This window comes from Bombina bombina, chromosome 2 (assembly GCF_027579735.1).
Source record: "Bombina bombina isolate aBomBom1 chromosome 2, aBomBom1.pri, whole genome shotgun sequence".
NCBI lineage: Eukaryota > Metazoa > Chordata > Amphibia > Anura > Bombinatoridae > Bombina > Bombina bombina.
Window position 1 is genome coordinate 470243171 of NC_069500.1, and position 17680 is coordinate 470260850.

Below are 17680 nucleotides of genomic sequence, written 5' to 3' on the forward strand. Positions count from 1 at the left end.
AGCAAAACAAAACCATTAAAAGGATTCAAAAGAGGTAGACAATCACTGTTAATAACATTTTGTTTTCTCACTCTTTCAGAAACTTTGCATTGAAATGCAAAAATGTCAACATCTCCACATGCTCCTGGCCTAGGCTGGCTCTCTTTTTGCAGCTATTTTGCCTGCAACAAAGAAGAGGCACTCACATGGTGTTGAGGTGTTTGAGATACATAAGTAGGGTTTTGTCAAATTCACCAAGGTGGGATATTTATCTTTGTTAAAGGGACATTCCAGCCAAAATTAGAATCCACATGAATGCATTTCAGTTTTGAATAGAAGCATTTTTGTAACATACACGTATTCGCAAAAATGCTTCTAATAAATGCTACAGCTGTTTTAAATGAGTATTTATGTATGCACTGTGCACCAGCATTTTAAACACAGCACTTGCTCAGAGAGCATAAGGTGCTTGTATCATCTGGCAAGTACTCAGTTTGTTAATTGCTGACATGATACAAGCCCCACTGGCACTCTGAGCAGCTGCAGTATTTAAAATGCCGGTGCACTGAGAATATATAGCTATGCTTCACATGAACGTGCAGAGAAAAATGTTAATACTAAAACAGTGATAACTTTTACTAGAAGCATTTTGGCCAATACATGTATATTGCAAATATGTTTCTATTCAAAGGTGTAATTAATCTATGTGCAGTTAAATTTTGACCGAAATGTCCCTTTATCTCTCCACCAATGCAAAGGGTTTTCCCTCCTTGGCAAGTGGCCTCTTAAAATAAGTCTGGACTTCATTCGAACATAAAAATATCATAATATCTATATGTAATGGTATAAGCTATAAGGTTAGGGAAAAAATATCTAGTCCGCTCTTAAAATGACAGATATATATATATATATATATATATATATATATATATATATATATATATATATATATATATATATATATACATACACACATACACATACATACATATATATATATATATATATATATATATATATATATATATATATATATATATATATATATATATATATATACATACATACATACATATACACATACATATATATATATATATATATATACATATACATACATACATACATACCTACACATGTATATAGGTTACATTTGGTACATATTACAATTAATTTAAAATCTAAAAAAAAAAAAGTAAAAAGTGCTAATGACTATATATCAAAAACAGGACAAAGCCTTACACATTTATCTATAGAGTACATATAATCAGCAATAGCAAGTAATCCACTAATAATTGAGCAAACAGATAATAGTGCACATAAATTCAAAGAAAAACTCCCATCAATCTAGAGCTGGGTGTAAATAACACGCTCAGCGCTATATCATGCAAAGCATAGTCCCAAATCACCTGAATTAATATAAACAACCCAAATGATGATGCCCATTTTATTTCTGGGTTGCACATAAGCCAGGAGTAGTTGTAAACTTATACTGTCCTGAAAAAGTAAAAAATAAATGTCTGTAGACTTCCTTTAGGCTAAGGACGTAACCATAAAAACACAATACCATGTGCAGGAGCTCATTGGAGTAAAGCAACCTGGTGTCGTGCACAGACCAACTAATCGATTATGAGATTCGTTGACAACTATTTTCATAATCGTTTATTATTGATTAGTTGTTGCAGCTCTAATCTCATCCCATACTAGCTATTTATCATTATCAAAGTTTTTGAGTATTGTTCAGCCAACCTAGACAAAGATCCCCTGGCAGACGTACAATCACATGACATCCTAGATGCAATTATGCAACTCGGTTTTGAATTTTCTTTTTTACCTAAAGCTACTAATATTGCTAATGCCCAAAGGGTGCTCTTGTTGAGACATCAGTTAGCAAGGCAACACTTCTACAGCCTACTACCATGTTTGGCATGTTTTCTATGCATGGATGCAATGACATGGGATTTCTTTATATTAAAATTTTTATGGAAGTTCCATACATAGTCTAACAGTGCTCAAATACAGCCAAAATATTTAGTGGCTCCATGGTGTTTACCACGCACTTATGTCCTGCATCATTATGGGAAGTATCCTCTTAAGAATATTATTTTCTGGCTATTATCTCCACCAGAGGCTTTCAATTTCTTACCATTTCCCAAATTCCTAACTAAGGTTGCCTCTGATAACACCTTGGATATAATTTACTGTCTTCATATACAGTATCTCACAAAAGTGAGTACACCCCTCACATTTTTGTAAATATTTTATTATGTCTTTTCTTTTAAATGATTTTTATTGATAGTTTTACAGGTAACATAAACAAATAACATAATTTATGTAAGAACTTACCTGATAAATTCATTTCTTTCATATTAACAAGAGTCCATGAGCTAGTGACGTATGGGATATACATTCCTACCAGGAGGGGCAAAGTTTCCCAAACCTTAAAATGCCTATAAATACACCCCTCACCACACCCACAAATCAGTTTAACGAATAGCCAAGAAGTGGGGTGATAAGAAAAAAAGTGCGAAGCATATAAAATAAGGAATTGGAATAATTGTGCTTTATACAAAAAAATCATAACCACCACAAAAAAGGGTGGGCCTCATGGACTCTTGTTAATATGAAAGAAATGAATTTATCAGGTAAGTTCTTACATAAATTATGTTTTCTTTCATGTAATTAACAAGAGTCCATGAGCTAGTGACGTATGGGATAATGATTACCCAAGATGTGGATCTTTCCACACAAGAGTCACTAGAGAGGGAGGGATAAAATAAAGACAGCCAATTCCTGCTGAAAATAATCCACACCCAAAATAAAGTTTAACAAAAAACATAAGCAGAAGATTCAAACTGAAACCGCTGCCTGAAGAACTTTTCTACCAAAAACTGCTTCAGAAGAAGAAAATACATCAAAATGGTAGAATTTAGTAAAAGTATGCAAAGAGGACCAAGTTGCTGCTTTGCAGATCTGGTCAACCGAAGCTTCATTCCTAAACGCCCAGGAAGTAGATACTGACCTAGTAGAATGAGCTGTAATTCTCTGAGGCGGAATTTTACCCGACTCAACATAGGCAAGATGAATTAAAGATTTCAACCAAGATGCCAAAGAAATGGCAGAAGCTTTCTGGCCTTTCCTAGAACCGGAAAAGATAACAAATAGACTAGAAGTCTTACGGAAAGATTTCGTAGCTTCAACATAATATTTCAAAGCTCTAACAACATCCAAAGAATGCAACGATTTCTCCTTAGAATTCTTAGGATTAGGACATAATGAAGGAACCACAATTTCTCTACTAATGTTGTTGGAATTCACAACTTTAGGTAAAAATTCAAAAGAAGTTCGCAACACCGCCTTATCCTGATGAAAAATCAGAAAAGGAGACTCACAAGAAAGAGCAGATAATTCAGAAACTCTTCTAGCAGAAGAGATGGCCAAAAGGAACAAAACTTTCCAAGAAAGTAATTTAATGTCCAATGAATGCATAGGTTCAAACGGAGGAGCTTGAAGAGCTCCCAGAACCAAATTCAAACTCCAAGGAGGAGAAATTGACTTAATGACAGGTTTTATACGAACCAAAGCTTGTACAAAACAATGAATATCAGGAAGAATAGCAATCTTTCTGTGAAAAAGAACAGAAAGAGCGGAGATTTGTCCTTTCAAAGAACTTGCGGACAAACCCTTATCTAAACCATCCTGAAGAAACTGTAAAATTCTCGGTATTCTAAAAGAATGCCAAGAAAAATGATGAGAAAGACACCAAGAAATATAAGTCTTCCAGACTCTATAATATATCTCTCGAGATACAGATTTACGAGCCTGTAACATAGTATTAATCACGGAGTCAGAAAAACCTCTATGACCAAGAATCAAGCGTTCAATCTCCATACCTTTAAATTTAAGGATTTCAGATCCGGATGGAAAAAAGGACCTTGTGACAGAAGGTCTGGTCTTAACGGAAGAGTCCATGGTTGGCAAGATGCCATCCGGACAAGATCCGCATACCAAAACCTGTGAGGCCATGCCGGAGCTATTAGCAGAACAAACGAGCATTCCCTCAGAATCTTGGAGATTACTCTTGGAAGAAGAACTAGAGGCGGAAAGATATAGGCAGAATGATACCTCCAAGGAAGTGATAATGCATCCACTGCCTCCGCCTGAGGATCCCGGGATCTGGACAGATACCTGGGAAGTTTCTTGTTTAGATGAGAGGCCATCAGATCTACCTCTGGGAGCCCCCACATTTGAACAATCTGAAGAAATACCTCTGGGTGAAGAGACCATTCGCCCGGATGCAACGTTTGGCGACTGAGATAATCCGCTTCCCAATTGTCTACACCTGGGATATGAACCGCAGAGATTAGACAGGAGCTGGATTCCGCCCAAACCAAAATTCGAGATACTTCTTTCATAGCCAGAGGACTGTGAGTCCCTCCTTGATGATTGATGTATGCCACAGTTGTGACATTGTCTGTCTGAAAACAAATGAACGATTCTCTCTTCAGAAGAGGCCAAAACTGAAGAGCTCTGAAAACTGCACGGAGTTCCAAGATATTGATCGGTAATCTCACCTCCTGAGATTCCCAAACTCCTTGTGCCGTCAGAGATCCCCACACAGCTCCCCAACCTGTGAGACTTGCATCTGTTGAAATTACAGTCCAGGTCGGAAGAACAAAAGAAGCCCCCTGAATTAAACGAAGGTGATCTGTCCACCACGTTAGAGAGTGTCGAACAATCGGTTTTAAAGATATTAATTGATATATCTTCGTGTAATCCCTGCACCATTGGTTCAGCATACATAGCTGAAGAGGTCGCATGTGAAAACGAGCAAAGGGGATCGCGTCCGATGCAGCAGTCATAAGACCTAGAATTTCCATGCATAAGGCTACCGAAGGGAATGATTGAGACTGAAGGTTTCGACAAGCTGTAATCAATTTTAGACGTCTCTTGTCTGTTAAAGACAGAGTCATGGACACTGAATCTATCTGAAAACCCAGAAAGGTTACCCTTGTTTGAGGAATCAAAGAACTTTTTGGTAAATTGATCCTCCAACCATGATCTTGAAGAAACAACACAAGTCGATTCGTATGAGACTCTGCTAAATGTAAAGACTGAGCAAGTACCAAGATATCGTCCAAATAAGGAAATACCACAATACCCTGTTCTCTGATTACAGACAGAAGGGCACCGAGAATCTTTGTGAAAATTCTTGGAGCTGTAGCAAGGCCAAACGGTAGAGCCACAAATTGGTAATGCTTGTCTAGAAAAGAGAATCTCAGGAACTGATAATGATCTGGATGAATCGGAATATGCAGATATGCATCCTGTAAATCTATTGTGGACATATAATTCCCTTGCTGAACAAAAGGCAATATAGTCCTTACAGTTACCATCTTGAACGTTGGTATCCTTACATAACGATTCAATAATTTTAGATCCAGAACTGGTCTGAAGGAATTCTCCTTCTTTGGTACAATGAAGAGATTTGAATAAAACCCCATCCCCTGTTCCGGAACTGGAACTGGCATAATTACTCCAGCCAACTCTAGATCTGAAACACAATTCAGAAATGCTTGAGCTTTCACTGGATTTACTGGGACATGGGAAAGAAAAAATCTCTTTGCAGGAGGTCTCATCTTGAAACCAATTCTGTACCCTTCTGAAACAATGTTCTGAATCCAAAGATTGTGAACAGAATTGATCCAAATTTCTTTGAAAAAACGTAACCTGCCCCCTACCAGCTGAACTGGAATGAGGGCCGTACCTTCATGTGAACTTAGAAGCAGGCTTTGCCTTTCTAGCAGGCTTGGATTTATTCCAGACTGGAGATGGTTTCCAAACTGAAACTGCTCCTGAGGACGAAGGATCAGGCTTTTGTTCTTTGTTGAAACGAAAGGAACGAAAACGATTGTTAGCCCTGTTTTTACCTTTAGACTTTTTATCCTGTGGTAAAAAAGTTCCTTTCCCACCAGTAACAGTTGAAATAATAGAATCCAACTGAGAACCAAATAATTTGTTTCCCTGGAAAGAAATGGAAAGTAGAGTTGATTTAGAAGCCATATCAGCATTCCAGGTCTTAAGCCATAAAGCTCTTCTGGCTAAGATAGCCAGAGACATAAACCTAACATCAACTCTAATAATATCAAAAATGGCATCACAGATGAAATTATTAGCATGCTGGAGAAGAATAATAATATCATGAGAATCACGATTTGTTACTTGTTGCGCTAGAGTTTCCAACCAAAAAGTTGAAGCTGCAGCAACATCAGCCAATGATATAGCAGGTCTAAGAAGATTACCTGAACATAGATAAGCTTTTCTTAGAAAAGATTCAATTTTTCTATCTAAAGGATCCTTAAACGAGGTACCATCTGACGTAGGAATGGTAGTACGTTTAGCAAGGGTAGAAATAGCCCCATCAACTTTAGGGATTTTGTCCCAAAATTCTAACCTGTCAGGCGGAACAGGATATAATTGCTTAAAACGTTTAGAAGGAGTAAATGAATTACCCAATTTATCCCATTCCTTGGAAATTACAGCAGAAATAGCATTAGGAACAGGAAAGACTTCTGGAATAACCGCAGGAGCTTTAAAAACCTTATCCAAACGTATAGAATTAGTATCAAGAGGACTAGAATCCTCTATTTCTAAAGCAATTAGTACTTCTTTAAGTAAAGAGCGAATAAATTCCATCTTAAATAAATATGAAGATTTATCAGCATCAATCTCTGAGATAGAATCCTCTGAACCAGAAGAGTCCAAAGAATCAGAATGATGGTGTTCATTTAAAAATTCATCTGTAGAGAGAGAAGATTTAAAAGACTTTTTACGTTTACTAGAAGGAGAAATAACAGACAAAGCCTTCTTTATGGATTCAGAAACAAAATCTCTTATGTTATCAGGAACATTCTGCACCTTAGATGTTGAGGGAACTGCAACAGGCAATGGTACATCACTAAAGGAAATATTATCTGCTTTAACAAGTTTGTCATGACAATTATTACAAACAACAGCTGGAGGAATAGCTACCAAAAGTTTACAGCAGATACACTTAGCTTTGGTAGATCCAGCAGGCAGTGGTTTTCCTGTAGTATCTTCTGGCTCAGATGCAACGTGAGACATCTTGCAATATGTAAGAGAAAAAACAACATATAAAGCAAAATAGATCAAATTCCTTATAAGACAGTTTCAGGAATGGGAAAAAATGCCAAACATCAAGCTTCTAGCAACCAGAAGCAAATGAAAAATGAGACTGAAATAATGTGGAGACAAAAGCGACGCCCATATTTTTTAGCGCCAAATAAGACGCCCACATTATTTGGCGCCTAAATGCTTTTGGCGCCAAAAATGACGCCACATCCGGAACGCCGACATTTTTGGCGCAAAATAACGTCAAAAAATGACGCAACTTCCGGCGACACGTATGACGCCGGAAACGGAAAAGAATTTTTGCGCCAAAAAAGTCCGCGCCAAGAATGACGCAATAAAATGAAGCATTTTCAGCCCCCGCGAGCCTAACAGCCCACAGGGAAAAAAGTCAAATTTTTGAGGTAAGAAAAAATATGATAATTCAATGCATAATCCCAAATATGAAACTGACTGTCTGAAAATAAGGAAAGTTGAACATTCTGAGACAAGGCAAATAAATGTTTGAATACATATATTTAGAACTTTATAAATAAAGTGCCCAACCATAGCTTAGAGTGTCACAGAAAATAAGACTTACTTACCCCAGGACACTCATCTACATGTTTGTAGAAAGCCAAACCAGTACTGAAACGAGAATCAGTAGAGGAAATGGTAAATATAAGAGTATATCGTCGATCTGAAAAGGGAGGTAAGAGATGAATCTCTACGACCGATAACAGAGAACCTTATGAAATAGACCCCGTAGAAGGAGATCACTGCATTCAATAGGCAATACTCTCTTCACATCCCTCTGACATTCACTGCACGCTGAGAGGAAAACCGGGCTCCAACTTGCTGCGGAGCGCATATCAACGTAGAATCTAGCACAAACTTACTTCACCACCTCCCTTGGAGGCAAAGTTTGTAAAACTGATTTGTGGGTGTGGTGAGGGGTGTATTTATAGGCATTTTAAGGTTTGGGAAACTTTGCCCCTCCTGGTAGGAATGTATATCCCATACGTCACTAGCTCATGGACTCTTGTTAATTACATGAAAGAAAAACAGATTGCTGAGACCAGAAATTATACATCTACAGATAAATTTACTGCATTTCTTAACTAGTCATTTCAGAAAAAATAACTATAGGTGAAAAAAAAGGGGAGGGTAAGGGGAAAGGAGGGAGAAAGGGAATCATAAAGAGGGTCTAGGGGGTAAGAGATAGAGGGACTAATTAGAAGAAAAAGGACGAGGTATATAGAAGAGTCTCCTTGCACTTAATTTAGTTGAAGATAGCAGAATGTGTCCAGGATAATGATAAGATCCAACATTATACAGTAAGTGAAGGGATATCACAATGGGATCAGGATGGTCTTTGCTCCCACGAAAAAATTATTATGTCTTTTCATGTGACAACACTGAAAAAATGACACTTTGCTACAATGTAAAGTAGTGAGTGTACAGCCTGTATAACAGTGTAAATTTGCTGTCCCCTCAAAACAACAATACACAGCCATTAATGTCTAAACCGTTGGCAACAAAAGTGAGTACACCCCTATTTGGAAATGTCCAAATTGGGCTCAATTAGCCATTTCCCCTCCCCAGGGTGTCATGTGACTCATTAGTGTTACAACGTCTCAGGTGTGAATGGGGAGCAGGTGTGTTAAATTTGGTGTTATTGCTCTTACACTCTCTCATACTGGTCACTGGAAGTTCAACATTGCACCTCATGGCAAAGAACTCTCTGAGAATCTGAAAAAAAGAATTGTTGCTCTACATAAAGATGGCCTAGGCTATAAGAAGATTGCCAAGAACCTGAAACTGAGCTGTATCACGGTGGTCAAGACCATACAGCAGTTTCACAAGACAGGTTTCACTAAGAACAAGCCTCGCCATGGTCGACCAAAGAAGTTGAGTGCACATGCTCAGCGTCATATCCAGAGGTTGTCTTTGGGAAATAGACGTATGAGTGCTGCCAGGATTGCTGCAGAGTTTAAAGGGGTGGGGGTAAGCCTGTCAGTGCTCAGACCATACAAGAAAGCCTGCAGTTTGCTGAAGACAAGCAGGCTAAGGACATGGATTACTGGAACCATGTCCTGTGGTCTGATGAGACCAAGATAAACTTATTTGGTTCAGATGGTGTCAAGCGTGTGTGGCGGCAACCAGGTGAGGAGTACAAAGATAACCGTGTCTTGCCTGCAGTCAAGCATGGTGGTGGGAGTGTCATGGTCTGCGCCTGCATGAGTGCTGCCGGCACTGGGGAGCTACAGTTCATTGAGGGAACCATGAATGCCAACATGTACTGTGACATACTGAAGCAGAGCATGATCCCCTTCCTTCGGAGACTGGTCCGCAGGGCAATATTTCAATATGATAACGACCCCAAACACACCTCCAAGATGACCACTGCCTTGCTAAAGAAGCTGAGGGTAAAGGTGATGGACTGGCCAAGCATGTCTCCAGACCTAAACCCTATTGAACATCTGTGGGGTATCCTCAAACGGAAGGTGAGGGAGCGCAAGGTCTCTAACATCTACCAGCTCTGTGATGTTGTCAAGGAGGAGTGGAAGAGGACTCCAGTGGCAAACTGTGAAGTTCTGGTGAACTCATGCCCAAGAGGGTTCAGGCAGTGCTGTAAAATAATGGTGGCCACAAAAAATATTGACACTTTGGGCCCAATTTGGACATTTCCCCTTAGGGGTGTACTCAATTTTGTTGCCAACGGTTTAGACATTAAATGGCTGTGTGTTGAGTTATTTTGAGGGGACAGCAAATGTACACTGTTATACAGGCTGTACACTCACTACTTTACATTGTAGCAAAGTGTAATTTCTTCAGTGTTGTCACATGAAAAGATATAATAAAATATTATCAAAAATGTGAGGAGTGTACTCACTTTTGTGTGATACTGTATATATTGACAGGGAAAAAGAATGAAGGTAATGTGGTAAGCTACTAGTTATTCCACAATGACATCTCATATGTATGCAAGCAAAGCTCAAATTTCCAGGTGCATTGTTGATTGTATTATCTCAGCCGAACAATAATACTGCTAGAGTGAACAAAGATAAATGGAAAGGAATCATACTTAAAATGTCTATACCATTCACCAAGCTTCCCTTGGTTAGTGATTTCTTTCATATAGCTGGCGAGAGTCCACAAGCTTGTTACTGAAGGGATATACATTCCTACCAGGAGGGGGCAAAGTTTCCCAAACCTCAAATGCCTATAAATACACCTCCCACCTCACTCATACCTCCGTATTATAAACTTTGCCTCCTTAGGAGGTGGAGAAGCACGATGTGCTTGATACTTCAGTGAAAGGCGCTTCTAAGCATATTGAAGCCCAGTTCCTCTCTAAGTACAGTGTTTGTCTGAGGGATGTGAAGGGAGTATTGCCTGATGATACCATGTTTTCGCCTATGAGAAATCTATTCTAAGGCTCTCTGTAAATTCGGTCGCAGGGATTCATCTGCTGCCTCCTTTACAGATCGACATTATACTCCTCTACCATTACCTCTGTTGATATGTTTCAGTACTGGTTTGACTGTCTGCTATATGTGGATGGGTGTCTTATGGTAAGTATATATCATTTTTAAGACACTCAGCTATGGAAGGCAATTTCTTAAGTAAAGTTTTTAATCTATATTGTATATATTAGCCATGAGACAGGTCTTATTTCCTTTCAGCAGTTTATATAGCATCAGAATGGAAATTGTGTTTATTCTGGAATTTGCTGTGCTGATGTAGCTAGGTTGCTAATTTGCTTACATTGCAAGCGGTCAGTTGAGTATTTGAATACCTGTGTGGGTCATACAAACGGTCTGCAGATTTATTTTAAAATACTTACCTTTGGGCTCCAGTTATCTCAGTAATCACGGAGGTTACTTTCTTAAATTTCACTGGCAAAGTTGCACGCACGATGACGCAAATTACGTCTTTTTATCGTATCATCAATTTTGCGCCTTTTTTGGCGCTAACTTTTTCGTGCCTTTTTTTCCCATTCCTGAAAACTGCTGTATTTGAGGAGATTTGATATTTTGCTATGTAATGTTATTTTTCTTTTTTTTTACATTTTGCAATGATGTCTCAAGCTGACCCTGCCTCTGATGCTACCATAGGAACTAAGCTGCATGAACACAATTCTACCAAAGCTAAGTGTGTTTGTTGTAAACAAGCTGATTTTATTTCTTCAGCTCAATTATGTGGCACCTGTTTTGAAAATGTAATACATGCTGATAATGTTTCTATGAGTACAAATACATCCACTGCTATTTCATCTCAGTCAGGTATTCCTGCAGATATGAAAGATTATATTGCTGCAGCCATAGAGAAGGCTATGACTGCTATACACACTTTCATAAAATTAGTGAATTTTGTATTGACCACCAGCATACTGACGTATCTTCTAGTGATAGGGGTTCCCTCAGTAGTGCATTTTTATTTTGATTTATATACACATCTAAATGATCTGTTGCAATTGTGCACTTATTCTGTGATTTATAATACATTTATCTAAATGATTTGCTGCAACTGTGCACTTACTCTGATTTATAACACATTTATCTAAATAATCTGCTGCAACTGTACACTTACTCTATTATGTATAACACATTAGTTTAAATTATCTGTTGCAACTGTGCACTTACTCTGATGTATAACACATTTATCTAAAGAATCTGCTGCAACTGTGCACTTATTCTGTGATTTATAACACATTTATCTAAATGATTTTCTGCAACTGTGCAGTTATCCTGTGATTTTTAACACATGTATCGAATTGTACAGATGTGGAGCTGTCCAGAGATAGATCTGATGGCCTCTCATCTGAACAAGAAACTTCCCAGATACCTCTCCAGGTCCAGGGATCCTTAGGAGGAATTGATGGATGCTCTAGCAGTTCCTTGGTTTTACCAACTTGCTTACATTTTTCCAGCTCTGGTTCTCCTTCCAAGAGTGATCTCAAAGATCATAATGGAACAATCTTATGTGATTCTGATAGCATCAGCATGGCCTCACAGGTTCTGGTATGCGGACCTTGTCCAAATGCCCAGTTGCCAACCTTGGTCACTTCCTCTAAAACCTGACCTTCTGTCTCAAGGGCGTTTTTCCATCCGATATCAAATCTCTAAATTTGAAGAAATGGAAATTGAACGCTTAGTCCTTAGTCATAGAGGTTTCTCTAACTCAGTGATTAACACTATGATACAGGCTTGTAAGCCTGTTTCAAGGAAAATATATCATAAGGTTTGGAAAATATATATTTCATTGTGGTCACTCATGATTACTCCTGGCATTCTTTTAGAATTCTTAGGTTTCTTCAGGATGGTTTGGATAAAGGTTTGTCTGCCAAATACTTTGAAAGGACAAATATCTGCTCTGTTTTATTTCACAGAAAGATTGCTAATCTTCCTAATTATTCACTGTTTCGTCCAGGCTTTGACTCGCATAAAACCTGTTATTTCTATTTCTCCTCCCTGGAGTCTAAATTTGGTACTAAAGACTTTGCAGGCTCCTCCTTTTGAGGCTATGCATTCTTTGGACATTAAACTACTTTTCTTGGAAAATGTGTTATTTATCTTGGCTATCTTTTCTGCTAGAAGAGTTTCTGAATTGTCTGCTCTCTTTTGTTAGTCTCCTTATCTGATTTTCCATCAAGATAAAGCTTTTTGCGGACTTTGTCCAATTTTTTGCCTACAGTTGTGAATTCTAACAACATTAATAGAATCCTAAGAATACTCTTGAAAGATCTTCTTTGGATGTGGACATCTTTGGATGTGGTAAGAGCATTGAAATATTATGTTGATGCTACTAAAGATTTCAGAAACACTTCTATTCTACTTGTTATTTTTTTCTGGTTCTAGATAAAGTCAGAAAGCCTTTGCCATTTCTTTGGCATCTTGGTTAAAACTTCTAATTCACAATGCTTATTTGGAGGCGGGCCAGTCTCTGCCTCAGAGAATTACAGCTCATTCTACATGATCAGTTGCCACATCCTGGACTTTCAAAAATGAAGCTTCAGTTGATGAAATCTGCAAAGCAGCCACTTGGTCTTCTTTGCATACCGTTACTAAATTGCACCATTTTTATGTATTTTGCTATTACAGAAGCAGCTTTTCGTAGAAAGGTTCTTCAAGCAGCTGTCTCAATTTAATTCTAGTGCCTATTATTTAAGGTTTTTTTAAAATTTTAGGAAGACCATTATTATTTGGCTTTAATTTCTCAGCGGAAATAGACCCTTTTTTATTTTATTTTATCCCTCCCTTTATTCTTTGTTACTCGTGGACTTCCACATCTTGGGTATTATATCCCATCAGTAACAAGCTTGTGGACTCTTGCCACCTATATGAAAGAAAACCTAATTTATGTAAGAACTTACCTGATAAATGCATTTATTTCATGGTGGCAAGAGTCAACGAGGCCCACCCATTTTTTTGGGGGGGTTATGATTTTTTTGTATAAAGCACATAATTTATCCTGTTCCTCTTTTTTATGCTTTTTACTCCTTATACACCTCACTAACTTGGCTATATGTTAAACTGAGGTATGAGTGAGGTGGGAGGTATATTTGTTGTTTGTAGGCATTTAAAGTTTGGGAAACTTTGCCCCCTCCCGGTAGGAATGTATATCCCATCAGTAACAAGCTTGTGGACTCTCGCCACCATGAAATAAATTAATTTATCAGGTAAGTTCTTACATAAATTATGTTTTTTAAACTAAGACGGCATTGCTGCAGGAAGAGAAGGAATCTCATACCTACCTAAAAATGTGAGGCTATATGTTTGTGTTTGGCCCCCTAAAAAGTGTCCAGGCTTCATAATCAAGTACTACTTATGGAAATGAGCCAAGGAAATTTCAATAAGGATAATTTTATATTAATTTCCAACAATCTTTATTCAAGTAATGTCTTAGGGTCTCTAAGGGTCCTTTAGTGCAGATAAAATATCTCATCTTCCCCAGGCCTATAAAAGGAAGCTTTCTTTTTTTCATATAAAAGTACAAAATCCTCTTGAATTTTTAAGTAAAAGTCTTCCACAAAGTAAGCTGTAGGAGGCCTGATGTTCCTCCCGGTCTTACTTTTTAGGAGTGAATTTTTAAGGAATCCCTGCTTTCAATTCTTCAGTAGATTGTTTCCTAAGGATACAATTTAAACTTCATCAGACAAAGTTCTCCCCTTTTTATGGTTTGTCAAGACCTGGTGAAATGGAGCTGGCCCATTATGATGACAGTACATCTTAAAAAATGACAGTCTACTCCAGAAATGTAATTGTTTAAAAAGATAATCCCTTTATAACCCCTTCCTAGTTTTGCATAACCAACACTGTTATATTAATATACGTTTTACCTCTGTGATTACCTTGTATCTAAGCTTCTGCAGACTGCCCCCTTGTGACAGACTTGCATTTTAGCCAATCAGTGCTGACTCATAAATAATTCCACGGGAGTGAGAACAATGTTATCGACGAACTGTAAAAATACAGATATGAGGCGGCCTTCACGGGCTTAGAAGTTAGCATGTTAGAATACCAAGAGAAAAAAGCAAAATTTGATGATAAAACAAAATGTATGCTTACCTGATAAATTTCTTTATTTCCGGATATGGAGAGTCCACTAAGTCATTCCAATTACTAGTGGGAATATCACTCCTGGCCAGCAGGAGGCAAAAAGCACCACAGTGTCAATCCCCTACCCATAATCCCCAGACATTCGACCAAAGGGAAATGGAAAAAGGAATAAAACAAAAGGTGTAGAGGTGCCTGAGGTTTAGTAAATAATAATGGCCTTAATTAAGGGTGGGGTCATGGACTCTCCATATCCGGAAAGAAAGAAATTTATCAGGTATGCATAAATTTTGTTTTCTTTCCTAAGATATGGAGAGTCCATGACGTCATTCCAATTACTAGTGGGAACCAATAACTAAGCCAGAGGGCACGGAATAAATAGAGAGGGAGAAAAAGACAGGCAGACCTAAACAGAAATCACCACCGCTTGAAGAACCTTTCTCCCAAAAGAGGCAATAGCCAAGGCAAAAGTATCAAATTTGTAAAATTTTGAAAAATTATGGAGAGAGGACCAAGTTGCATGCAGACTTGCAAATCTATTCCACAGAAGCTTCATTTTTGAAAACCCAATGAGCTGTAATTCTCTCAGGACGCTGCTGGACCAGCAGTCTCATAAGCAAAACGAATTATACTTCTCAACCAGAGGGAAAGAGAAGTAGCGGTAGCCTTCTGACCCTTACGCTTTCCTGAGAAACAAACAGGGAAGAAGACTGTTGAAAATCCTTAGACGCCTGTAGGTAGAATTTTAGAGCATGCACAACATTCAAGTTGTGCAACAGACGTTCCTTATGAGAAGAAGAATTGGGACAGAGAGAAGGAACAATAATTTCCTGATGAATATTTCTATCCGAAACCACTTTAGGAAGAAACCGCAATTTAGTACGAAGAACCGTCTTATCTGGATGAAAGATAAGGTAAGGCGAATCGGACTGCAAAGCCGAGAGTTCCGAAACTCTCCGAGCAGAAGAGATAGCAATAAGAAACAAAACCTTCCAAGATAACAACTTAATATCAATAGAATGCATTGGCTCAAACGGGAGCCTGCTGCAAAACTTTAAGAACAAGGTTAAGGCTCCAAGGAGGAGCAACAGGTTTAAACACAGGCCTGATTCTGACCAGGGCCTGACAAAAAGATTGAACATCTGGCACATCTGCCAGACGCTTGTGTAAAAGAATAGATAAAGCAGAAATCTGACCTTTCAGAGAAGTGACTGACAACCCTTTCTCCAGACCTTCCTGGAGAAAAAACAAAATTCTAGGAATCCTGACCCTACTCTAAGAGTAGCTATTGGATTTACACCAATAAAAAGGTATTCACGCCATACCTTATGGTAAATTTTACGAGTAACAGGCTTGCGAGCCTGTAGCATGGTCTCAATGACCGACTCAGAAAACCCACACTTAGCCAGAACTAAGCGTTTAATCTCCAAGCAGCCCGCTTCAGAAAAAAACGAGATTTGAATGGAGGAATGGAGCTAGAAGGTCCTTCCTCAGAGGCAACCCCCAAGGTGGCAGAGATGACATCTTTACTAGGTCTGAATACCAGATCCTGAAAGGCCATGCAGGAGCTATTAGAAATACTGACTCTCTCTCCTGTTTGACAAGAGCAATGACTCGTGGAAGGAGCACAAATGGAGGAAACAGGTATGCTAGCCTGAAAACCCAAGGAACCGCCAGAGCATCTATCAGAGCGGCCTTGCAATCTCTCGTCCTTGAACCGTACCTTGGAAGCTTGGCAGATAGACAACAATTGTGAACTTCCAACCACTGAATAATCTGAGCCATCTCCTTCATCGCTAAAGAACTTTGAGTTCCTCTCTGGTGGTTAATGTAAGCCACTCAGGTGATGATGTCCGACTGGAACCTAATAAACCGGGCTGAGGACAACTGACGCCAAGCCATCAGAGCATTGTAAATCGCTCTCAACTCAAAGATGTTTAATGGAAGAGCAGACCCATCCCAAGTCCATAGTCCCTGAGCCTTTAACGAGTCCCAGACTGCTCCCCATCCTAGCAGGCTGGCGTCCATGGTCATTATCACCCAGGAAGGTCTCAGGAAGCATGTGCCCTGAGACAAATGCTCCTGAGCAAGCCCCCACGGAAGAGAGTCTCTTGTCGACTGGTCTAGATCTATCCTCTAGGTCAGCATGCTAAGGCACTATGGCTGAGCTCTGTAGCAACCCAAGGGTTGCAGGTTTGATCCCCGGCAAGGTCCACTCAGCCTTTCATCCTTCCAAAGTTGATAAAATACATACAATACATACATACATCCTCTGAGACAGATCCGAATGGTCTCCGTTCCATTGTCTGAGCATGCATAACTGCAGAGCTCTCAAATGGAATCGAGCAAAGTGAATGATGTCCATGGCAGCGACCATCAGACCAATTACCTCCATACATTGAGCTACTGACGGCCAAAAAGACTGAAGAGAGAGGCAAGAGGAGAGAATTCTGAATTTTCTGACCTCCATCACAAAAATTTTAATAGATAGGGAATCTATTATGGTTCCTAAGAAAACCACCCTTGTAGCTGGAACAAGGGAACTCTTCTCCAGATTCACTTTTCATCCATGGGAACGTAGAAAAGACAACAAGATCTCTGTATGAGAGTTTGCTTGTTGAAAAGATGGAGCCTGAACTAATATGTCGTCCAGAGAGGGTGCCACTGCAATTCCCCGAGACCTGATCACTGACAAGAGAGCACCCAAACCCTTTGAGAAAATTCTGTGAGCTGTGGCAAGGCCAAAACGGAAGAGCCACAAACAGAAAGTCTTTGTCTAGGAACTTGTGATGATCCCTGTGGATGGGAACATGAAGATACACATCCTTCAGGTCTATGGTCGACATGAACCTTACCCTCTTGAACCAAAGGAAGAATGGAACGAATAGTTTCCATTTTGAAGGACGGTACCCTGAGAAACTTGTTGAGACACTTTAAGTCTAAAATGGGTCGAAAAGTTCCCTCTTTTTTGGGAACCACAAACAGATTTGAATAGAACCCTATACCTTGTT

General features: G+C 38.9%; 1 protein-coding gene across 2 annotated transcripts in view; it reads right to left on the reverse strand.

Moving 5' to 3' along the window:
* Nucleotides 1–17680, reverse strand: part of TCHP (trichoplein keratin filament binding) — a 111999-nt gene that overhangs the window by 16160 nt on the left and 78159 nt on the right. The window lies entirely within an intron of this gene.